The sequence below is a fragment of the Triturus cristatus genome, chromosome 6, assembly GCF_964204655.1.
Source record: "Triturus cristatus chromosome 6, aTriCri1.1, whole genome shotgun sequence".
NCBI classification, from domain to species: Eukaryota; Metazoa; Chordata; class Amphibia; order Caudata; family Salamandridae; genus Triturus; species Triturus cristatus.
In genome coordinates, this window is record NC_140589.1 from 1,463,261,660 (window position 1) to 1,463,287,217 (window position 25,558).

At 43.1% G+C, this 25,558-nt stretch overlaps 1 protein-coding gene across 3 annotated transcripts in view; it reads left to right on the plus strand.

Moving 5' to 3' along the window:
* Nucleotides 1-12,449: 12,449 nt before the first annotated feature.
* The window catches only part of LOC146821544 (uncharacterized), a 239,848-nt gene continuing 226,739 nt past the window's right edge, over nt 12,450-25,558 (plus strand). For 2 of the 3 annotated variants that reach the window (XM_085612532.1, XM_085612533.1), the window contains exon 1: nt 12,451-12,624. The gene's annotated coding sequence lies outside the window, so the exon portion shown is untranslated. Of the gene's footprint in view, nt 12,629-25,558 lie in introns of all 3 variants that reach the window. The other variant, XM_085612534.1, reaches the window with a different exon arrangement.

The window sequence follows — 25,558 nt, forward strand, 5'->3', positions numbered from 1 at the left end:
AGTGCATCTGAGGGACGCCAAGTACTTTACCTTGGTGCTACATACCAGTTTGGATTTACTCCCTACAGGTCAGAGGGAGATACCTCACTTGCACCCAAATTTGGATTATTGTTCTTCCAAAAAACTTGGGATATACCATATTCACCGAGTGTGCCTCACCTTTAATTTCTTTTGCTCTCTATATAAGGACATTTCCAAATACAATTGTTCCATGTTTTTAAGAGAGGCTCACTATAAAATTATGTATGAGTGGTACTTGCACCCCCAGAAGCTGCACAAAATATTCCCTAACACCTCAGATAGATGTTGGAGGGGTTGCGGGCTCCTGGGAGACTTCAGGCATATCTGGTGGGACTGCCCCTCAATCCAGCCCTTCTGGAAATTAATTTTATCCCAAATTAAAATGATCCTGGGTTATCCAATTCCCGCTACAATGGAACTCACTCTCCTGGGGATCCGGGATCAGTCTGAAATGTTCAAACGCAAGAGGAACACTCTGTAATGTGGCTGTGCTTGGGGGCCGCTAAGATGGCAATAGCTGCAGCGTGGAAGAAGGTGGAGGCTCCCTCCCTTACGCAATGGCATACCTGGCTATGGAGAGCAATGGCAATGGAAAGAATGGCGGACATAGTAGAGGACTCGAGAAAAGGGTTTGACTACACCTGGGCCCCCCAGGTAGAATACTTGTCAGAAGGATTCCCCCTATTTGCGTGTGGCCCCAGATTGAGGGCCCTCCACCTCTTTTATATCTAACAGTTTGGATGGCCGCTACTTATGGGATGAGGGGCTCGATTCAGGCCCGGCCCACATTAGACCTTCCTTAAATTTGTGCTTCCGTGATACTACTGTTTGTTTAGTTTTGTTTACTTTTGAGTTACTTGGGAAGAATGGGTGTGGGTGGGAGACGCGAGTGCCAAAGAATACAATGATCTACAATGGGAGCAAATAGAGATGTGGTACATAAAAGCAACCAGCGGGGGACATGAAGGATGCTGTCAATTCAGGTCGAGACCTAGTACACAAGATGAATATGTCATTAAAGTTTCCTGTATCTCTTGATCAGTTAGCTATTCTGGTGGCTCCCACCATTGTTTGTCTTGTACTGTTTTAAAATTATCTACCAATAAAAAAATGGAAACTAAATGAAGGTTTAGGCCTGTCAAAAAGGGGTTATTTTGACAGGTCCAATTTTCAGTTTAAAACTACACAGCCATGCGATAACGGTAGGCCTGGCGATATTCTTTACAGTGCCACTGCATTGAATGGCACTATGAGTGCTACAATCCAATTACACCATGTGAGTTACAGGCGCTGGGTACACTTGGTAACATTTACTAGGGACTTAAAGGCAACTGAAATACCAATCAGGTGTACACTAATTTTACCATGTTAAAAGGAAGAGCACAAGCACTTTGCCACTGGTAAGCATAGATAAAGTGCACAGAGTTCTATAGGCAGCAAAAATAAGGTTTAACAAAAAGGCAAAAAGATCCGGGGGTACCCTGCAGAAAAGGCACATTTCCAGCAGTTTTGTTTCAGCCCATAGCTTATCATTTGTTTACTTACTTGTCAGTCTCACTTGCTTCTTATTATATGACTTTGTTTCCTTGTGTTAATTCCTCCCCTGGAGCATATCTTCTTTACCAAAGCTTCTTTACCATCTTTCCATGGCTCACATCAGGGAACTTCTTAGTTCTTTTTTCTATTAGCACTTTATGCAAGTGCATGTGTTTTCTTGCTCTCTCCCCCATCTGATATTTCTTCCCTATAGCCACACCCACTCTTTGTGTTGTTTCCTCCCCTTCAAGCTAGTCCATAAAAGCATATAGACATGTTTATTGTGCTGAGGTTTGACTAAAGAGCAGACTTCTATTGGTTTGGTCTTGCTTCCTCTCCCTCATTGCACATGGTTGATAAAAAGCACATGCCGCTGCACTCAGCCGTTATGGTGCTGGAAGAGGGTTGGACTGCTGTATTAACTCAACCTGAATTTGAGACATAAGGTGTACATAACCTCCCACTCCACAACCCAGCTTCCCACACAGACTTCTGCAGATCACCATATGGCCAGAGCATGTTCTCAAATTCCAATTCGGCCTTTGCAAGCTTATTTCTTTAAATTCTGACACTTCCTTTTTTATGAACTCAGGCAACTCTTATGTTACCTTAAGTACCTGCAACTCATCTTCTGTGTTATTTTTAAACCAATCACTTACAACGCACTTTTTATATTCTGTTCAGAGCTGCCTGCCTGAAAAGTATTTGAAAAATAAATCTTGGTGTATATAAAGATTAAAAATATTAAATTCAGTTTTCAGTCTTGAGATATTCTAAGGTATGTGTTTCGTTTTTCTCCAGTATTAAAAGGCTTTTTTTTTTAACAATGCTTTACAAATGAGTATTGTAAAGCCAGTAGTTTGCCATAATGATGAGACCTATTAGCTTTGCCAGTGGTTGTTTTTATCAGGGCTAACCAATATAGGGGCATATGCATCAACATTAGCATTTGCGATTCCTTATTAGCGAAAAATAAGGAATCGCTAATAAGGAATGGCAAAAGGCTATGCATGTAGGAATCGCTATTCAAATAGCGATTCCTTAACATTCCTTATTACCGAATCGGTAATACCGAATCGGTAATAAGGAATACCTACCCATTCATTCCTATGGGCTTGGAGGCCCATAGGAATGAATGTAAAGCCATTCTGTATTAGCGATTCGGTATTACCGAATCGCTAATAGCGGGAGCACTTTCAAGGGTGCCAGGGTGTCAAAAGGACACCCTGTTGCACCCCTGAAAATGATATGTGCACATATGTTGCACACACACATGCTCTAAGGGCATGTGTGTGCGCAACATGAAATTTGGAAAAATGCACAAAAGTGCATTTTTCAAAGTTTTTGCAAATTACCATGCAGTTCATCTTCATGGTAATTTGCTCCCCTTATTAGCGAAATCGCTAATTTTTAAACTTTGATGCATTGCATTTAAGGAATCTCACTTTGGGATTCCTTAAATGCAATCGCTATTTAAGGAATCGGTATTTAAGGAATCCCTATTTAAAGAATAGCTATTTAAGGATTCCTTAAATACCGATTTCTGCTTTTGGGTTGATGCATTGGGATTGGGTATTTTTTCCTTAATACCGGGAGCTAATAAGGAATCGGTATTTTACCGACTGGATTTTGGCTTGATGCATAAGGGTGCTAGTCTATTAGTAGTGATATAACTGTTTTGTTGAAATTAATGCTTTGCAGTAATGAAAATTCATACTCAAGCTAACTTAAGGCAAACTAGACCTTAGACTCCAATTCTCTGATGACGTTTCATTGTACCACGTGAATAGAATTGAATTTTCATGTCTCACTAGAATAAAAATGTATTGTGGCCCACAGAGAAGAACGTAGACTTTTACAGATTTTTCTTAATAAAGTATATACATTCATTGTTAAACTTAGCTGTTCTAGGGATAGTCACATGATGTGTAATATTTTCTGTTCTATTTGTAGACGATTGCTTGTGGGAAGATCTATGTAGTATAATAATGAGAAAAGTGTCAAATATATTTAGGTGTAAATGCTTCTCTTTTGCTTCATTTTGCTTGGTTTAGAGCCTGTGAAACATGAACCACTATAATGAATGTATGAAATCCATTGTTTAGAACCCTAGAAAAGACTGTGATTTATTGATGTGGCGCTGAGCCCCTTTCCACTTGCTCTAGAAGGAGCATCTATGTGCGAGGTCTTCCCCATCTTAGACTCTCGATTTGATGATCTGAACTTTACTGATTTCTTGGTTGATTCAGTACTTTAACTGAGCTTTGCACTCTGATTTATTGGCTAATTGAGTTTGACTATTTTGAAGTAACTCCTGTATGCCTAAAATACTTAAATAAAACATTTAAGTTTGAGACTTAATTGTCTGCCATTCTTGTAGGACCAAATGTGTTCTACATTTCTGTTATTTAAAATTGTCAGCTTTGACTTCAGAAGACTGAGACAAGTTCAGCGGGGAGTACCAAAGTCTGTCTATGGACTACACCACTCCCGATCCATCAAGGTGTGATTTGGTTCAAGATTGAATAGGATTGTGCGTCGTCAGATGTGGTAGCAGAGATGATGGTTCTGACTGGACCAGAGTAGGTAAATTGGCTTTTAGAAACCGAGAACTGCACCTTCATGGTTCACACGGTTTTGCCCCAAGATTCAAATTGACTCTGACCCAATCTACATCCCTGATTGCTGATGACCTTGGAGAGATATGGAAGCAGTCCTGAGATTCCCGAAGCAGTTTTATGAGTATCAATAGGGAAAAGCATTTTGCATGCAGGTGTGAGTGACCGTGAATCAAAGTGGTGCATGTTGAGATTTGTAGTTTGAGAAAGAGTGCAGAGTCATGCAATGGTAAGATATCTAATTCACATATTACGTGGCTTTGTTTTGTGGACTTATAGGGACTGTGATTGTTGTCTTCTTAGTGTTTTCCTTCAAGTTTGAAGAGCATGCATTGTGTGACTTAGCTTATGTTCAAGAATAGGCCAATTGGTGTCGAGAGGTGCTCTGTGATTGGTTGACAGGCAGGAAAGGCCGCGTGTGTTTGGATCGATTGCGAGAGAGGCTTGTGCGAGGACATAAGTGACTCAAGTGTTGGTTGACAATTGAGGGAACATGGGGAATTTTTCTTTGAAAGCCTCAACATCTTTGACCAAGGAAGAGAAGTTACTGCCAGAGGGCACATCCGTTAGGGAGATGGCAGCAAGAAAGTGTTATATAAGTGTGTATGGTTCAAACAATGGCATCAGTATATAGAGAAAGATGGGAATTTACAATTCCCATTATGCACTACTTTCCACATAGCGAAACTGATAAAGAGAAAGTATGACATCAAGCTCAAACCTAGACCTACACAATTTGAGGCATTGAACCTTTGGGAACAGGTAGCAAAGAAGGAAACTTGTGAAAGGTATAAAATTCAGACCCTAAATAAATCTGTACATGGTTAGATGGTCACGATGATGAGAGGCAAAAGATCTGGCACAAAACCTAATTGAGGCAGTGAGCACTTACCCTGGAATAGCTAGTGATGCCCCTGAGACGATGAAATCCCTCATCAAAAAAGAAACATGAGAATAAAGCAGGAATTGAGGGTGATGATGATTTTCTAGAAAACCAGTTAAGATCAAGAACACCTCCATGAAACTTAGTTCCACCCACAGGGCAGACACCCCAGAGTCCCTCTGATAGATAAATAATGGCACACTCCCCTACAGAGGCGAGTGCACTCCCAAACTATGCAGACACCAGTACTTCCCAAACCCCATTGGTCCAAAGTACTTCCCAGACACCAGTTACCTCAATTACATCTCAGACTTTGACAAGCATTACGCTCATGGTCACGAGCGCCCCAAAGGTTCAGGCAAGTTCAAGTATTCCCAAGGCTCCAGTGGCACAGCTGTCCCTTTACAACCCAGGATTCTGGAAGGAGGACCCACTGGTTCACCTACCACTGGTGTGGTAGCAGTAGCTGTAGCTCCTGAAACCTCACCTTGAAAACTGAGCGTGAGGAAATTGTGAAAGGATATTTGGGATGAGAATTTCTGAGACAGTATAGTGAGAATGAATTGATGTATACAAACAAGGAGGCTGCAAGAGCGTCATGTGAGGCGCATGTCAAGGTGGAAAAGCTGGCAGATAAGTGTATAATTGATTTTCCCCAAAGAAAAAAGTTCTGAAAGAATTTCAGAATGATCATAAGCAACAGGCATTTGAAGGCATTTGAAGCTGCGAGGTTTGGAAATCCATGTTAAAAATTGGTGGAGTGGTTGTGCAATCCGATTTCTTTAATTGTAGGGTTTAATGTACAAGAAATCGAGACAATTTTGTGCATTCTTTTGTTTTGAATGTAACGTTGTAATGCACCACATGATCACTGCTGCTGTTGTTTTTCATGCTGTAATAAAGAATTGTGAGCTTTAAAATGAAAGACTGAGACTTTCCCAGCCAGAATGGAATACGTGCTGTCCATGACTTCAAACAAGTGTGGTCAGAGAGAGCGTTTCTGACCTACTATGGCTCCCTGATTCAAAATAACCCGTACATTATGAATTTCTCAACAGCACTCAAATTGGCAAAAGAAACAGCAGTTCTGAAGTGTGGTGCTCACAGGAGTAGCTGTGATTTTATTACTGCAGGCAACAGATATGCAGACGAGATCGCAAGATAATGCACTCTTGAGTCTAGCCTATTTCACTTAGATGAACCATGCAGTGAGGAAAATGTGACAGTCTCAAACATTGTCGAACACTGTACAGACTTTCAAGGAGCTAAGGAAATGACAGCACTAGGCTCCTAAAAGTGAAAAGGCAAAATGAGATAAAACATGATATGTGGAGGATTCCAATGACGTTTGGGTATCATATGAGGAAAATTCAGTTTGCCTGATCCCATGTAGCCGGATACCTCTGACATATGCATGGCCCGGCCCATGTTGGTCAAGCCAGGACGGTGCAGACCTTATAGCCTTATTGGCACAACCCTATTTTCGGCATCATGGCTGAAAACTTTGCCAAAGATGCATTTTGTGCCAGGAGATGAATGAAGGGAGAAAAGATGTTTTGACCATGAGTCACGTGGGAAAATCAGATGGCTTCTTCAATAGATTCCAGATCAATTTCCTGGAGATGCCTTGCTGTAACACCTGAGGTATTTCTTAGTCAATGTATGTTTATTTTCCGGGTATGTAGAGTCGTACCCCACTAGGAGATGTGTCAGACTAACAGTGCCAATCTACTTTTGCAGGGGTTAATCTCTGGGTTTGAGATGCCACTTTCTTTTGAATCAGATCAAAGAAGTCACTTCAAGAACTAGGTGATGCAGCTTTTATGCATAACCTTAGGCATTGGCCAAAGATTGTACTGCAGTAACAGAGAAGAAACATCAAGAGTGATAGAGATGGTAAAGAGACGATCAAGGCAAAGTGAGAAGAATCAAGTGCTTCCACGTCTTTCAAATTTCCAGATGCACTCCCACGGGTACTCATGAGCATTCAAAGCACTAAATGCGAGAGAACAGGACTCTCCCTCCACGAGATACTGATGAGGAGAGCCACGAGAATTCCTTCTGTTCCTGCAGCTGAACTTATGAATATTAGAGATGACAGAGTTCTTGATTGCTGCAAAGAACTGGCTCATGGGATGCATTCTATCTCTGATCAGGTCAATTTGGCAACTACAGCTGTGAGATCTGCTCTACACCATGATTTGAACTCTGGAGAATAGGTTTAAATGAATAAGCATGTTGGAAGTCGTGTTTCATAACTAACAAGACTGTGAGCTGTGCGGACTTACCAAACTGGATACATAACTCACACACAAAAAGAGTGACATGGAAAGAGGTGGAGTCAACATCCACTAATTATCCGAGTCCAGCTCAATTCGAAGTTTCCGAAGCATCTGACGAGGAAGATGATGCTTCTGAGGGTTCACAGCACCACTCACCTGAACCACGGCTAGAACAGATTTTAAGTCAAATCACAGAGTCCACGGTAAGAAATGAAACTCGAGAATCAAGATTGAGGTTCCGCATCAGTTGAGATTATGTTGACTTCCTGGAGAACTGAGATAGATCGAAAATGATGCGGGAGAGGCAGTTGGAGAAAGCTCAGAATCTGTGGGTGAAGCCATGCCTCATGACTCCGATGTGACCTGTCCTCGAAGTAAAAGGTGCATCACGAAGACAAATTGCCAAGAACTTACAACAGGAGAAGAAGAAGAATGAAAAAGTCAAGGAGGCCAGAGACTATTAGATAGGATGGAAATCTAGAGGGACAAGAAGACAATGAACAAGTTGAACTTAGTGAAACAAGAAATCCAAGAGACTGAGAAAACCAAACCAAAGTATTCATGTCTTGGCTGGACTTACTTCTTGATGAGTGAAGCTGATTCAGGTATTTCTAGGCTGATCGTGATGAGTCTTTCTGAATCAAAAGACAGTAGTTTAGGACACAAAAGACCATCTACCCGTAAGTAGGCTGAAACATGTTGAACATGTTGATGCGAGGGACACCTTATATTTCCCAAGAAACATCCACTCTCTTTTTTAACCTTACCCCGGCCCATGTTTTAATAAATTCCTGTTGCCTTGAAACAGGAGGTAATTTTAGATCACTACCTAGTTGTTACGGATCACTCACTGTCTCTTTGCTTTGAGAGACCCCCCCCCCCCGCCGGTGGAGGGAAGACCAGACGATGATGCTACCAGCTACTAGTACGTCAGTGGAAATAACATTCTATTGACCAAAAGCAGCTGTAGAGGATCCCAAAAAAATTTTCAAAGATACCCCCGTGCGATACTACCTGGTCTCACTCTATATGATACTTAACACAAAAGACACCAGAAACGTGTAGAATGTTGCTAAAAATGGATTGAAAATAATTTACCCCAGGCTGACGATTAAAGGACCACAGAGCCCAAAGGCATCCAGTTGATGTAGTCGACTATCACTATAGATTTTGAGTAGGAAAGGAAGAAGAGAACTAACACAAACCAAATTGAATCAAAAGACTGATATTCCTTTCTGCCTTGATCTGTAACAAGATTAACATGGCACAGATGTGCTGCAAAATTGTCCTTGTAGGTTTGACTGTTGCTGTAGTAATTCCTTTAGTTGGCTTTCTGTTGGATATCTATCTGTTGGAGGGAGATGCCTCCCCTAATCATAGTAAAGTAAATTAAACAATAATGATTAAACCAGGACATTCAGTATTTTTGGCTTTAATGTTTATTTCCAAAAGTTTACTGAGTATGTAAATATAATGCATGTAGAAAATTGTTTTGTTTGTTCTGATCTTCCCACATCTGCAACTGAAGGCTCGACCTACTTTCATCTCCCTTTGTCCAATCCATTGTGTTGTGTATTCTTGAATTCTTGAATTTGTTTTATCCACAAGACTCAATGAAGCTGAATTATTCTGAATATGAGTTGCCTTTATAAAATTTACCTGTAACCAGTCCTTTGAATATGTACATACTAATGACAGATCACATCTATCGATTTGTGAACTATTGCAAACAGGTGAGTAAAACAGAGCACATGGTGAACTTTTCTTGCCTCTTGTGTGTTCTAACAACTAACCCAGATGCACGTGAGCTTTCATGCAAAATTAACCGTGCCGAGAGGATCTTTGTAAATGAACAGAATGAATGGTACGAGGGGAAAAAGAAGCTTCCATAGAGGTAGTCAAGAAAGGATCAAAGGAAGAAAGGAGAAACATGTAAAGAACAATTTACACCCAAAGTTATATTTGGACTTGGCAGAGAAAGGGAAACTGTTCATTGTCTGAGAACAGGAAGGAAATGAGATAGTAGAAGTGGTGGACTTGAGTGAGTGTGACCAGAAATATTTAGTGAAGGACAATGTACTGACAGGACATAAGTATAAGGGGCATATATGATGTGTGTGACAAATCCGCTTACTTTCAGTTGCCACAAAACTGGGTACGCAGTTATCATACAGCCTTGGTCTTTCCGAGGATATATCATATTGACAATCTAGAAGCAAGGAATGACACTTATCTGAGAAGAAGAAAAAGTTTTGCACTAAGTTTTGAGTGACATATTTGGTGCATTAATACCTTCAGTAGGAGTAAACTTAAATGATGTGAAGATTAGAAAACTGTCAACTTTGAAAATTAGATTAGCCACTAATACGTCTTGCACACTAATCATGATTAACAAAGTGCTTCTGGCAATGAGGGCTATGATCACCCAGAGCAGGCTTGCTTTAGACGTGCTTCTTGCAAAGGAAGGAGGAGTTTGCAAGGTGAGCAAGAGAATGCTGTGCTTATATCCCTGGAATATGTAACCAAATCATAAACTTTGTTGTGAATATCACTAACATCACACATGAACTAAAGAAGCTTGAAGAAACGGGTGCTTGGGAATCTTCTGTCTTACGTTCCGTTGAGAGAGGATTTTCAAAGTAAGGTGAGTGGCTTGGCAACATAGGTGGAGGGATCCTTGAGCTGATTTTGTTTCCTATATTGATCTTACTAATTGAAGAAGCATGCAATGTACTTTTCTTTAGAAGGCTGTAGAATATTTTCTTCAAAGGAAAGGATAAATATTGGGTGGGGGGGAAAGTTGTCAGCAACAAGGAGAAAACAAAGAAAGAGGACTGAAATTAGAGGAATTACAAAGCGACATGTATAGTGACACGAAAGAGCAAGAGGAAACCAGACGGAAAAGCCCAAAGCTGATAACGACTGTTCTGTGAAGTTTCCAGAGAACATGTATATGATGATTCAAGAGAATCATCAATGGGTGGGGTTGATATAGCTCTATTGTTAAAATTAATGTTTTGCAACAATGAAAATTAGTACTCACGCTAACTTAAGACAAACTAGACTGTAGACTCTGTGATGTTTCATTGTAGCACGTGAATAGACTTGCTTTTTCATATTCCACTAGAATAAAAATTAAATGTGCCCCACAGCAAAGGACAATGCCTTTCATAGGCTGTTCTGAATAAAGTATATACATTCAAAGTTAAGCCTAGCTGTTTTAGGGAGAATCACATGGTATGTAATCTTTCCTGTTCCATATGTAGATGATACTTGTGGGAAGCGCTATGTAGTAGAATTATGAGACTAGTGTCAAATGTATTTAGATGTAAATGTTTCTGTTTTGCTTTATTCTGATTGGTTTAGAACCTGTGAACCATGTACTACTTTAGTGAATGTATGAAATCCTTTGTTTAGAACCCTATAAAAGACTATAATTTCTTTATGTGGCGCTGAGCCCCTTTCCACTTGCTTTACAAGGCAAGTCTCTGTTGGAGTTCTTACCCATCTTAGACTCTGTATTTGATGATCTGAACTTTACTGAGTGCTTGATTATGTACTTTAACTGAGCTTTGCACTCTGATTTATTGACTCATTGATTCTGACTATTTAAAATTAACTCCTCTACACCTAAAATAAAACCCTTACGATTGAGACTTCATTGTCATTCTTGTAGGACCAAATGTATTCTAAATTTCTGTTATTTGAAAATGCTACCCTTCACTTAATAATGTTGAGGTGCATCTAGTAGTCCTCTAGTCACCACATACTTCAAACACCCTGCAGGTTCCCAGTTCAGCTCCTACCTTAAGGCCCCAGGGGTGCGGGGGGCCCACGGTGCCTACAAGGGCTGGTGGTACCTTACCAGCCCACTCACTTACTGTGCTTGAACAACCGGTCCCTCTGCTTTGCTCCCAGAGTCAAATTGTCCTGCATGGGAGACCTTTCTTTCTCATACTTGGGCTCCAAGTTGTGGAACACCCTACCCCTGATTTTGAGAAGTTGCACCTCACTGACCATCTTTCGTAAGAACCTGAAGACATGGATGTGCTAATCTCATCTTTTTCTGCAAGCCACTACCGGGAAACCCTGTTGGGTACCTTTGCACTATACATGAATCTATAACATAACATAGCATTGAGCCGCGGTCCCTGCAGGTAGGAGCTGTGGGGCCAGGTTGGCGGGGGGATCCAACAGACGACCACCAGGGAAAAATTTAAAAATTCATTAATTTTCCCTCGTCTGTCAAAATCCCCCCCCAAATCCCCCCCCACCCCCCCCCCCCCCCCCCCAACCTGGCCCCACCACTCTTACCTGCACAGGCCAGCTGATAGCATTCAGTGCACAGTCTGACAAAGGGAAATAAAAAACTGGACAGCTAATCTTAACTTTTTAGTCAACAAGGACACTTGAATGCCATGTGTGCAATTGTAAACCGTGAACTACAATTCCCAGAAGACACACAGTGATAATAATTACAAAGTCAGGTCCTACTCCTGACACCGGGAGTTCAACGTTTTTGTTAATCCCGTACTTTATTTTCAACGTTTTTGTTAATCCCGTACTTTATTTTTGTGTAAAATAAGCACTTCTCCTGTTATTTTTTTCCCAGTCAATACTGCGTGTTATTTCCCCACAGGTCTGAGAACGTTGCTGCCTGCTCCATGTGCATGAGCCCGAAATGTTAACATTACGTCAGAGTATGTAGCATGACAGCCAGAGCTGCCTTCTGTAGGATTGGGGGTTCAAGTTCTCCTCAATTCCCCCGAGCTTCAAGAAACATAGCAATGAACGTGACCTTGTGTAATGTAACTTGAGCTCATGTAAAGCGATCTGTGGGTCCAGTCCGCGCTATGTAAAACTGCAAAATAAAAGTAAAACTGCAAAAAAATAGAGTCTAACATGAGTAGATTGCAATTTTTGCAACGTGTATTTTTAAACAGGTTTTTCGGCTTTCTTAAGACACACTGCTGCACGGAGAGAACAATGCTTGTTACAAGATATGCGCTGCGCGGAGACACGCACGCCCTTGTCTTTTTTGTTAAGTAACACGGTGTTTTTGCGTTGTGTAACTATTGCTCGCCTGGCAGCCCCGGCCAATCAGAAAGAGCGAAACCGTAAAAAAAATCTGAAAAGAAGAGTTGTCCGTGACTACGGGCTCCGGCACATTCTCACCGTATCCTGAAGTGGCGAATGTCCGTGGTGTTGTGTCGGCGAGAAAGGTTTTCTCTGACAGCCTGGATACAGAAGAAGCTACTGCAGACCGCTGGAAAATAAATGACAAGTAAGTAAGTGTTCTTCTTCAGAAATGTCCGTATTAAAACGTACTCATCCCCAGAACATCCAGCGCAGAGTGCACAGTACGTCGTGATCTGCTTACACTGCACCCCGATAGGGTGGGGGCGAGGCATATCAGTGAAAAACAGCCTGCGGTGGGTGGATTCTTGTTTTTTTTTTGTGCTAATGAAGAGCTGCTTGTTGGGGAACCATGCGGCCGTGCCCCTCTGCCCATGCACTTAGCTCAAAAGCAGGTATGCAGTCATTCAGCTATTTTCTCCTGCAAATAATCTTTTAGTGTTTTCCTGTTTCTTTTTTTAAGCAAACACCGCACAGTCCAAGAGTGGAAAACAATGATATAATTCCTCCTGAAAAGAATAAAAACACGTATACTGACAACTCTAGAAACTGACGTTCATGGGCTGATAGATTATGGCTCTCTGTGATAATGCCTTCTTTGGGGCCTAGTCACCATGATAAATATACACTTGTATATTCACTCACATTTGCTACATCTCAGTGTAACACTACTCGTTTTTGCTTTTCACCATTTCCAAGGGTAGATTTATACCTAGATGTTGATTTGCAGGTTGCCACCCTGTCCTATTGGGTGAAGCTTCCTACAAAAGGATTTACGACTGTAAAGTTACTACTTGTACATGTCGGCAGAGATCTACACAGAAAAGATTGGAGAGACTGATATCACCGCCTGTAGGTTTGTGAACTAGTGTTTTGTAGTAGGTGAACTGTTAGTATTTTGTAGTAGGTGAACTGTTAGTATTTTGTAGTAGGTGAACTGTACTGCTGTAGTATTACTTTACCTACCACATTGTACAGTTTGTGAAAAGGCCCCCATGGGTGTCTTTCGTTTTGAATGAAATGCCTTACATTTGATCACAATTTCTGTTGCCTCTTGTTCTTTGTTCAACAACATTTTATTGGGCGTCAACCACAGTATAGGTGTCAAACGCACTGGCCATCAGTCAGTTGATGCAAGGTAAGTAGGTAACATGCCTCAAGAATGTACCTCAGTTTGTTTCAGTCAAGACATTCACTTCCCATTGCAAATGCACAGCACTTTTAGTAATTTGTCATTTTGTTGAATTTCTTAAAAGAAGAAAGCCTGGCGAAAACAAAATTTCAGAGAAATGTAAAAATGACGAGATATCGTTTCCACGAAAATATGTTTCTGTGGAAAATGTGAATGTTTATTTTAAAGGAAAGCCTGATAAAAAATAATAAAGGAAAAGGGGATGGGTATACAGGAGGGCGGCAGTATGGATGGGGAAGGGAAGGAGTAAGGGGTTTGTTGAGAAAGGGCATAAAGTTGGAGTGCGAGTAGAGGGTTTATAAAAAGGGAGTAAAGCTGGAGGGGGCTAAGGGGTTTCGAAAAGGAGTAAAGTGGTAGTTAGTGGTTTGTAAGAAAAAAGGTAGCGTGGGAAGGAGTAAGGAGCATGCAATAAGGAATAAGTCGGGAATAGTAAGGTGTTTGTAACAAAATCAGAAGTAAAGTGGAAGGGAGTAAGGGTTTTGTAAAAAGGAAATAGAGTGAAGTAGGAGGGGAGTGTCACAAGGGACATGGAATGAAAGGAAGGGGGTCTTGAAGAAAAAACAATGAAGTGGTTAGAAGGGGCCTTAAAAGCCACAAAAACAAAAAACAAACGTGCAGAAAAAAAATGTGTCTTCAAGAATTGCTTCAGCAGATTGGTTTCGTCAACCTGGTGAAAGCAAATAAAAAAGAAAAATTTGGCAACAAAGGTTCGACAAATTGATCAGAACCATTTTCTTCTTGTTCAATCACATACAACCGCTCCCTCATCCGGATGATGGAAGATACAACTAAGAGGAATGTGGCACAAGAAAACAATGCGAATACAACTTGAGAGCCTGAAACCCCCTCCCCACACCTGTGCCCCGCTGATAACTATTAACGGACTCCTGAAGCAAAACTATAACCAATTGCACAACCTGGTATTCATCGATCAGCAGCTTCACTTTGTTTCAAGAAACAGGAATCACTCCTCAGATTCAACCAGGCTTTGTAGAAAGTTCCCAGCAGCCTCTGCTTCACTAAAGCTGGTTTGTTTTCCCTGATGTTACACCTTCAACTTGACCAGCAGGCCCACAGAAGCTTGCAAACATCTAGCATTAAAGTCTCTCTTTCTGGCAAGTGCATCTGGACTCCAGTCTGAAAAATGTAGACGGTAATGGCCTTCCCACTTCAGCTTCATCTTTTGAAACACCTGTAACAATTTCTCCAGCCTCTTGGGCAAAACCAGAACCACCTTGACCATGCTCCCAATGAACACGTTCAACGACTGATACTTCTGGCCAATCGTACTCGTTGTACACCAGTTGCAAGCCGCCTTCTGTAGGGCAAGCTGTTCACGTAATACCTTTCCTGTCACTGATGCAAGAAATTTCGCAAGAGTCAGTCAGAAAACAACTAGCACGCTTACTGTATGTTATCAAGAATTTTATTCCTTGAATGGACCTTACGGACCATCTAAAACACAGTTCTTGAAAGACCATGGGCCAGCCAGTGCTTCTCACACCTCTTTCCATTGACCTCCAGAGTTTTAATTCTAGAGGTTGAATATGTCGCATTAAATAGACTAGTTTAGCAGACCGACCTTTCATCGTAACATCAGCTGCCTTCACGGCACTTGCTATGCTACTTATGTTTTGAACCAAATCACTATTCAGGGTTTAAATAGAGTGCAGCAGTATTTAGGGTCTGATTACGATCTTGGCGGAGAGGGTTACTCCGTCCCAAACGTGACGGATATCCCTTCCGCCGTATTGCAATTCCATTATATCCTATGGAACTTGTAATACGGCAGATGGGATAGCCGCCACGTTTGTGACAGAGTATTCCATCCGCCAAGCTCATGATCAGGCCCTTAGTCTCCTCTGCTCAGAAAGGATTCCCCCACACTGACGCTGCCACTGTGTCTGTAATATATGGGTCTGTTCTGTAGGTTTGGGAGGAGGACGGCCACGTCTTGATGGCAGTGTATGGCCGTCATCCCCGATACGCACTCGTCTCTCCACCTTCTATTCTCCAGGAGTCACAAGGATATTGACTGCTCCTCCAGTTTTGTAATTCTAACTATGCAAAAAAGCTTAGATGCTTCAGATTCATTGTCACATCAGCGTAGACCAGGTCCTGGCCAGAGATACCTCCCAAAGTCCATATGGCTCACCACTGCTAGCTCTACCTTCTGATGGATAGCTGTGCACACACCACCCTGAAGGCCATAGAAATTGGGGCAGGAAAAATGAAGTGCTGCAGCCGAAGGAGCCGACTGTGTTACCACAAAGTTTCTCTGCGGATTCTAATTGCAGAACTCCCTCAAGCACTCAGTGCTCAGGCCCACCGTGGCCATCTTGGTTCCTGGAAAGCCACCCCTCCTCCTCTTGTTAAATAATGGTTTTCCAAAAGGTTCCCAGGCTGTGCAATCAAAACAGACAAAAAGTACTCAAGATACTTCAGGACCTACTCCTGAACTCCACTGCTGAAGGCTTATACCCCCAAAGCCTTTAGCTAGAAAATACCATACCTGCCAAAGTAACTGTAATAGACACTGAAGGCAGTTTTGTTTCAACCAAACCTAGAAAAATGTGTATCAGATCATTTCCTTCTCTGCTGAAAAACGTCAGACCCCTTCTGGCTTGCTTTCAGCCACATTTCCAGTGAACCCCAATCATAGCTGCTTAACTTAATATAGGGGTCTCCAAACTTTTCAGTACGAGGGTCACATTGTATATGTTACAAATATTCACATGCCGAAAAAAGTCAGTGTTCTAAATGAATAAATAAAGTTTAATGAATGATTAAAGATCTAGCCGCAAGGGTTAATACATTGTAAGCGACTCTCCCATAGGACGTGTGCGGTCTCCTTGGTTATTTTCTGTGATCTCTCTTGCACTGACGTGTCACACTGCACCCACTCCAGAGAATGAAAACAGCACAGGGTACTGAGCAAGAACAATGGTGGAACAAGCTAAAGCCAAGAACAAAAATCAGCACGAAACATGGTAAATAAACTATCAGAGCTAGTGGCAGAAGATTAATACATGCATAAAAAAGATGCCAAGGCGGGCTGAAAAATGAAAATCATTGGGAGCTCAGCTACTGGTGCCTTTCCTCCCTCTTTTTTATGAGTTGTATATAGTGTGAACTCGACCCAAAGGTTTCTGAGTGCTGTACATGAGCACCAGTTGCGTTACAGACGGACACATTCATTTTTGTTAAGCGCGGGGAGAATAAGTGATTCGTCCAGATTCACAGGAGGTTGAGCTCCCCTGCCGAGACTCGAACCCAGATTCGAAGTCGATGGCTCTAGCTGTTTGGGAAAACCGTAATGTCCACGGGTCTGGAACCGCTACCGAGACCTATAGTAGCATGTGTGCCTATAGTGCACCAGAGACTTGGCCTACACAGGAAGTCCTAACTAAAGGACAGAATCCCATCACTCACCGAAGTGACATGCTTCATCATCTGGGATCTCCTCCCGGCTGTAACTCCTTGTACAGCCGAGGGCTACAACCCCCTCACTGTGAGGGAGGAGCACTGGGATGTTTTTTGATGTCATTAAATAGGGGCTACTAAAACCCAAGTTGAAGAGCTGCGTACGTTATGTGAGTGATGAGTGCAGTGCAACCAAATGTGAAAAAGTGAAAGGTGAGCTAAAACTAACTAACAAGAGAAAAAATACTTTTATTGGTTATCTTTTGTTGTTAGATTTAAAAACAGTGCTAATGCAGTTTTAACATAATAACTGCAACGTCTGTCTACATGTTTTGGCTATCTGACCTAACAAGTGTCTCGTCTTCCTCAGGACCTAGATGTTGTGTGCTACTGCATAATGAGTATTCAAAAAGGTGTAACTGAAAAATAAAAATATATTATTTATATATATTCGAGCAAAGTATTGACTCCCCCTGCTTCCACCCGGCGAAGAGAGAGTCACGGTCCCAAAATACGTGGCAGAAACAGGTCTTTATTTCACGAAAGCCGTATGACGCGTTTCGGGCAACAGAATGCCCTTGATCACATGCGGAAACGCAGTCCGCCTACAGTTTTTATTATGCATTGTGTCATTTCCCCGTGTCACGTGATTAGAATAAGCAGAGACTGCATACTATGTTAGAACCTATCACATAGTCTGTCTTCTGATCCGCTAATTTCTCTATTTAATCCAAAGTTAAAATGCCATAATCACAATTTGAAAGCTATATTATCATAGAGAAAAAACAGTGAGTATTATATACATTGCATCAATTTATAAGCAGTTCTTTGGTTACAGTGTTGTCATCCATTAAATTAATGAATGCATCAAATGTTAAAACATATATAAATATACATATATTTCAAATATATTAAATGTTTTAAATATCTAAAATGCATTATAAATAATTGAACATTAAATATTAAATGTTAAAATAAATTGTATTGCTGCATGAAACATTTTTACTTGAACTGTGCAAATGAACAAATAACAATCTCACATTGTGGTTCTATCATGAAAAATGAATAGCAATGATAGGTTTTGGAGGGGGGAATGTTGTTTTATGGAGTGTAACTCCTATTGCTGCATGAATGCTGATTCTAGCTACATCCCCTGATCCTATCATGATCTTTTAAAGCCAGAGTGTATCCTAGCTAAAGCTGTTGGACATAACTAGTGGAATAAATAGACAAAAAAATTCGGATCTTAATAATATAAAGTGAAAAGATTCAAAACCCATAAAAAATGCTGTATGCTCCACGGTAAGGCAAAAGCCGTACCTAGCTGTTAAAGTGCTAGTGCTTATAAAGTACTTCAAAATAATTGGACGGTGGGTTAAAAACAATATAATAAAAACAAACAAATAGCAGCTGAAGAACTAATATAAAATACCAATATATCTGAATTAATTAATTCAGTTATTATTAGATTTATTACCTATTTTACATGCGCATATATGGTGAGATGACTCAACACTGATAGATTTACATATGTATTGTGTTGACAGTTTACAAAAAATTATTATAAAAAATTATGAAGATCCTCTATGTTGTTCAGCCCTTTGGGGAATCTGCTATCAAGTTCGAGGATCATTCGGGATTCTAGTTGGCGGAGAGACCGCTCCCTATACCCTCCTCTACGGGGATTAGGTACTGCTGTAATCACATAGTACTTGAGGCATTTGAGGTCATTGTTATGTGTTTGCTTAAAATGTCTGGCAACTGGGTAAGTTGTGTCATTATTTACAATTGCACGCAGGTGCTGCAGAATCGTGACATGCACCTGTAGCTTCGTGCTGCCCACGTATCTCAATCCACAGTTGCATGTCAGGACATAGACAGCAAATTCCGTTCTGAAACTGTAGTTGCCTTTGATCATTTTGGCAATGGGGCTGAAAGGGGTCATATATCTGGTGGTGTTTTCTCCAAACTTCCAAGCTCTACAGGTAGAACACTTGAAAAAGCCTTGTCTTGGCTGTAACCACATTTTACCAGAATGGACCTCTGGGCTGCTTTTCACTAGTTGAGACCTCATAGAAGTTCCCTTCCTAAATGTAACTGTAGGGTTGTCTGGTAAATTAGGTGCCAACACCGCATCTGTGAGAGTGATAGGCCAGTTGCGTTTGATAATGCATTTGATTTGCCTTTCTTGTTGGTTATATGTCAAAATGAGTCTAGGTGCATTGTTATCCTGTGGTTCCTCGTTTGTATCACTTTTTGTTTCTAAAAGAAGCTCTCTAGGTTTTTGCATCACTTTTGCTAGTGCTTCCTTATGGACTGAGTCACTATAGCCCCGTTGTTTGAACCTCATTATAGCCTCATGTGTGCATATTTCTAACTCATGTTCAGTGCTGCATATTCTTTTAATTCTCAGGAGTTCCCCATATGGTATGCTCCTAACTAGATGCTTTGGATGTTTGCTATCAGCAGGGAGTGTGGAGTTACCCGCGGTTGCCTTTCTATATAGGGTAGTAGCTATGTGTCCATTTTTAATGAAAATTCGCACGTCCAGAAATTCTGTGCTGTCAGCGCTAATGTGAGATGTGAACTTGAGATTAGCAGAATTATCATTGATATTATTGATAAATGTATTTGCACTCTCTACATTGCCTTGCCACACTATTAAAAAATTGTCAATATATCTAAGCCAATATTTGACATGTCTATTGTACATCTCTGAGTGTACAGCCCTGAGAGCCTGCTCCTCCCACCAGCCTACCACCAAGCAGGCATAGCTTGGAGAGAAGCAGGCTCCCATGGCAACACCCCGCAATTGTCTATATACATCCTTGCTGAACATGAAGTAGTTGTTGTTAAGGCACCACGATATACATTCCATCAGCATTTTGTTGTGTTTGTAGCATTCTACTGGTCTGGAATCTAAAAAATGCTTTATGGCCATGAGTCCTGAGCAATTTTCTACACAAGTGTAAAGCGACTCAATGTCCAGAGTTATGAAAATCACGTCTTGTTCCCATTCAATGTTTTTGATCTTATTCAATAAATCTCCAGTATCTCTAACATATGTGGGAAGATCTTTAACCCCTTCGCTGCTGCGGACATTCCGCTGCAGCGCTGGGGGGGGCAGGGGGGCAGCGCGGCGGGCCTGTGCTCATGACGGAGCCGCTCCGTCATGAGCCACAGTTGAGCTGTGCTCATGACGGAACGGTTCCGTCATGACTCCGCCCATTTGCGTTGTCGCCCCGCACAGGCGGGGAAACAGCGCCGCGCAGGCGGAGCGGCCGCCGGCAGGATTGTCATGACGGAACCGTTCCGTCATGAGCACACGACAACCGTGGCTCATGACGGAACGGTTCCGTCATGAGCAGGGAAGGGGTTAACCAGTCCTTGTGTATATATACATACATATACACACACACACACTCTCTCTCTAAAAAAAAACTTTAGAAATTCACATACAAAATCAAAGGTTTCAGGGATATTATAGTTAGGCTCAGATTTCACTTGTACAAAAAAAAAATAGAAATTCAACAGTAATAGTTACCTGATCTAACTGACTTGCACGTTGCAATGCACTGCTTATGACCTCGCATATTACATCACTCCTGACATCGTCAGTGATATCACTGATGATATCTCAAATGATGATATCCCAAATGACATCATCCAGTGAGTGTTTTAGAAAGGTTTCTGAGTTTTAAACATATATACTAACATACTACAAAAGTTAAATTACTATACTTTTTGTACTAGTAACACAAACAAAACTTTTTTTAACATATACTATGTGAGTGGCTGTGTGACTGTGTATCTGTGTGAGTAGGTGTCTGAGTGGCTCTATAGGTGTGTAAGTGGGTGTATGGGTGGGTAAGTGGTTGTGGGAATGCAGGAGCAATCCTTTTGTCTGTTTCCTGCCGCCTCGGGCAGAGAAACAGACGAAACCTCTGCTTCCAGCAAGCAAGAGCATTTTGTCAGCTCTCGCCTGCTGGAAGCGGAATATTTCCTCTGTCTTGGCAGGTGCTGTCAAAGCAAACAGCTATATCCCAGGGGTGGGCACCCCAGGACATATCAGGAGCCGGCCTTGGGGGGTGGCGGTCCCCAAGGCCACTATTGACTCCAAGTGTGGGGGGCCTGCGCGTCCCCCCCCCTCCTGTGAGCACGGGTCGGCCCTGGGGAGGTGGTGGTCCCCACTATTGACTCCAAGTGGGCGGTCTGCGCGGCCCCCTCCTTCTGTGAGCACGGGCCGCCCCTGGGGAGGTGGTGGTCCTCGGGCCGTATATGGCCTAGGATTGGGGCCGCACAGCCTTCTCCCAGTTTTATTTACATTTTAGGCCCCGGGAAGGTAGTGGGCCTCGTGGCCTGGGGGGAGTCCGCGTGCTCCCCTATTGGTTTTAATTTAGACCCAGGGAGGTGGTAGTACCCAGGGCTTGAACCCACCCCAGGAGGAGGGTCTGTATGGTCCCCTCCAAGCTGAAAACAGCCCCGGATAGATGGTTGTCCTCGGGGCTCAAAAGAGTCAAGGAGAGGGTCCGTGCTGCGTCCTCCATTATATTAAAACAGCCCTGGGGAGATGGTAGTCCACTGAGGTTTAAAACAGCATCAGGAGGGGGCCCCCATGCGCTCCCTCCTTTTATTTTTCCTGCGTGCTCCTGGACCTGGCCTACCCGGGGGCTAAATAGTAGAAAAGCGCAGGAGCTAGTGCTTCTTTATTTCAAAATAGTCAGCGGGAGCCGCGTATCCAGCACAAATCCAGCCAAAAAATATAAAAACATGCTTTCTTGCCCCCGGCGGGGTCCTTGCGGGACCCCTCCTCCAAGAGGCATTGGGGTGAGGGTATTCCTACCCTGTCCCCTTCTCTTTTTAAAAAACTTTTTGGGTGGGACTGGGCTGAAGCAGAGTCCCAAGATGGCTGCCAACACTTCCTGGTTGAAGTGGTGGCACTAAATCATATTTCAGCACAGGGATGTCGGATCCTTGGAAGATCCGTGTCCCTATATATTAAAAAAAAAAAGGAATTCTCAAAAACTACTGAACGGATTTACTTCAAATAACAAAAATGGTTCTTTCTGGACCAATAGCTACCTTTCTGCCTTTTCCTGCTTGGCTGATCTCCCCAAAACTTTCCACGCGCAATAAGAATCACAGGACACTTTTTTGGGAAAATTTCGTGAAGATTCGTCAACCGGCGCCAAAGGTATAGGCAAGTCAAAAAACGCTTTTCCTATGGAAACATGGTCCTAACCATGACTACCTATTGGCGACCACCAGTAGGTAATACATATATCTTCAAGGTACATAGATGTGGCGTTAGGAATAGTAAGTTTTTCTAACTGTATATGCTCTTACCTTTTGATATTTTGGTCGTCAATATTTTGTCGATGATATTCTTTTGCCACAATATTCCTATCCTCGATATTAAGTAGTACAATCGCAACATATCTTGTCCTGAATATCATGCTGTTACTCCAAGATTAAGACCCATAACAACTTCAGTACTTTCACTTCGCTTACAAATTGTCTTTGACTAAAGCCCCCGTGGCTTTATTGTCCACTATGATTCAATCATTGTAGTGATCATTTCAATGATTATGGGAATGCCGCAGACTGTCCAAACTAATATTTAGTTTCTTAAAACTTCCATGTACCAAAGACTCACTCATATACTGTATACACTTAGCCATCCCTCCATTAATTAAGGCAGAAATAATCTCCTCCTTAGGTCTCTAAGACGAGCACCTGCTTGTTATGGAGACAATATTAGGAGTGGGGGCTTTTATAATTGACAAATGAGGTATATATCTTTGTTTCAATCATTGACCAGTCAGTGTCTATAGTGCTTGTTCCACGTTTCCTAGGGCCACTTTATTGAGCAGACAGCAGTGCAATAAATCCTGAACTGAGTCTCAGACCCCATTCATGTCCAGTTCTGGTATTCACAGTTCTCAGTGTCTTGCCATTGCCATATTTGCTTAAGGAGGCATTTTTTTCTGAAATATCTATATTTTTAGCAGCAGGGCAAGGTATTTAGTGTTACATTTTAAGCACCCAAGTCTCTCCTGATTCAATATCTATTTTCAAGAGACTGGTTGCTCTGACTTTCTCTTTTTGTGCTGCATAATTTAAGGGTGCTTCTAATGTTTGTCTCTTGGGCAACCCCAAAAGCATGTCACATGCATTGACTCCACTATGGTAAACTCCTCAGTTCAATTTATCAGTCAAGGATTTATATAACGCTGCTTATCACTTAATAGGGCATACAGGCGCTTGCAAGTCCCGATGGACTTATTAGTGCAGACAGGTTTTGACGGCCTTTCAGAGTTCTGGTAGTAAGGTGATGGTCCAGAGCTGCGGGGAAGGCTGTCCAGGTCTTTGATGTGATGTAGGAGAAGGAGCTTCCTCCGCATTTGCTTAGGTGGATGCGGGGTGTGCGGGGAACTGATAGGGAAGCAGAGTGTAGTCTTCTGGATGGTTGAGGCGGTGGTTTATGTAGACGCGTCCATGGTTGTGTAGGGCTTTGTGTGCGTGTGTCAGCAGCTTGAATTGCCATCTCTTCTGTATTGGAAGGCAGTGGAGTTGCCTAAGGTAAGGTGTGATGTGGGAGACGCATCGCAGGCTCAGTGGGGGCAGAGAGCACCAGAAGCGGACTACAAGGCCCAGGTGTCAAGGGGCCATTGCCAGCATCACCGGTCCCGCCCTTCATCTACCGGCTATTTGAGGACCTCGCGCCTCCCGCTTCGCGGGAGACGCATCGCAGGCTCAGTGGGGGCAGAGAGCACCAGAAGCGGACTACAAGGCCCAGGTGTCAAGGGGCCATTGCCAGCATCACCGGTCCCGCCCTTCATCTACCGGCTATTTGAGGACCTCGCGCCTCCCGCTTCGCGGGAGACGCATCGCAGGCTCAGTGGGGGCAGAGAGCACCAGAAGCGGACTACAAGGCCCAGGTGTCAAGGGGCCATTGCCAGCATCACCGGTCCCGCCCTTCATCTACTGGCTATTTGAGGACCTCGCGCCTCCCGCTTCGCGGGAGACGCATCGCAGGCTCAGTGGGGGCAGAGAGCACCAGAAGCGGACTACAAGGCCCAGGTGTCAAGGGGACATTGCCAGCATCACCGGTCCCGCCCCTCTTCCGTGATGTCCTGAATAGGAGCTCCGCCTCCACGCTACGCGGAACGCGCGCAGACGGAGCCGGACGAAGCCCGGACAAAGGGCGGGCCGTCCGGGGCCGAAGGAGGCCGGGCTGGGCCACAGACCCTGGTTCATTGATCCCGAGGAGTACATACTCTCTATCCAGTGTGCATGTGAGACTCGTTAATATTGTGGACCTTGTTTGTTATCTTGCTTGAGTTATTATATTCTGATATATTGGTAATTCTCTGAGGTTGGGACATTTCTATCTCGCTGCTGTCCTCATTTGGTCCTTTATCTGCTGTCAGATATAATAATCTAGTATTGATCATGCCTAACGGCAAACATGACAAATTTATAGCTGGGGCGGGTTCAATTGACAATTATTTGGTCAAAGTGGTCAATAAAATTAATAATGACCGGAGAGCCTCACTTGGTAAAGGGACCTCCCCTGCTCCTTCAGACATTACCACCAATTCTGTGGTTGGAAGCCCAAGAGATGATACACCCGGCATGAGCAATCGGCCGGATTTAATGGTTGAAGCTCAGGTCCACTCAGAGCCTCTAGAGGTTCATCTGGATACGTCCACTGTTAATTTAGAGGAAGCTCCTCCTAGCCCTAGACCAGTGAGAGCCTGTAGAAAACAAGAAAGCAGAAGGGGGGAAAGCATATTAAAAAAAGAGTGGAAACTCTACACCAAGCTCTAAATAGAGCTGTCACTGGAACTGACCCGCAGGTAGGAATTAGCTCAGCCTGTATTACCTTATCACCAGATCAATTTGCACTACTGGTATGTACTCTAGAAGCCAAATTTGAGGCCAAGTTAGCCGAGCACACAGAGGTGCCAATTACGATCCGGCAAAAACCAGGTACGAACCGTCGGACGGAGGCTTTTTTCCGCCTGACTCGTACCCGGTCGTAAAACTTTACAAACATGCAAGTACGATTCGCACGGAAACACCATTTCCGTACGAGTCGTACAAAACACCGACCGACGAAAAGATACATACAAATGGGATCCGGGGAAAGAGCCGACGTGACGTCGGGACGCTCTCAGGCCGCGTTTCACGACCCAGGAAGTACGACTCGAACCGACAGCAGTCCAGACGGCAATATTTTTACGGCACCCAAAAAGTGCCGGAAAAGCGAAGTACGGCGCGAAACGACCAGAGTAGGTGGCCCGGTAAGCACCGTACCCCCCCCCCAGCCCCCGCATGTACGCGCCGTACCCCCCCCAGCCCCCGCATGTACGCGCCGTACCCCCCCAGCCCCCGCATGTACGCGCCGTACCCCCCCCAGCCCCCGCATGTACGCCCCGTACCCCCCCCAGCCCCCGCATGT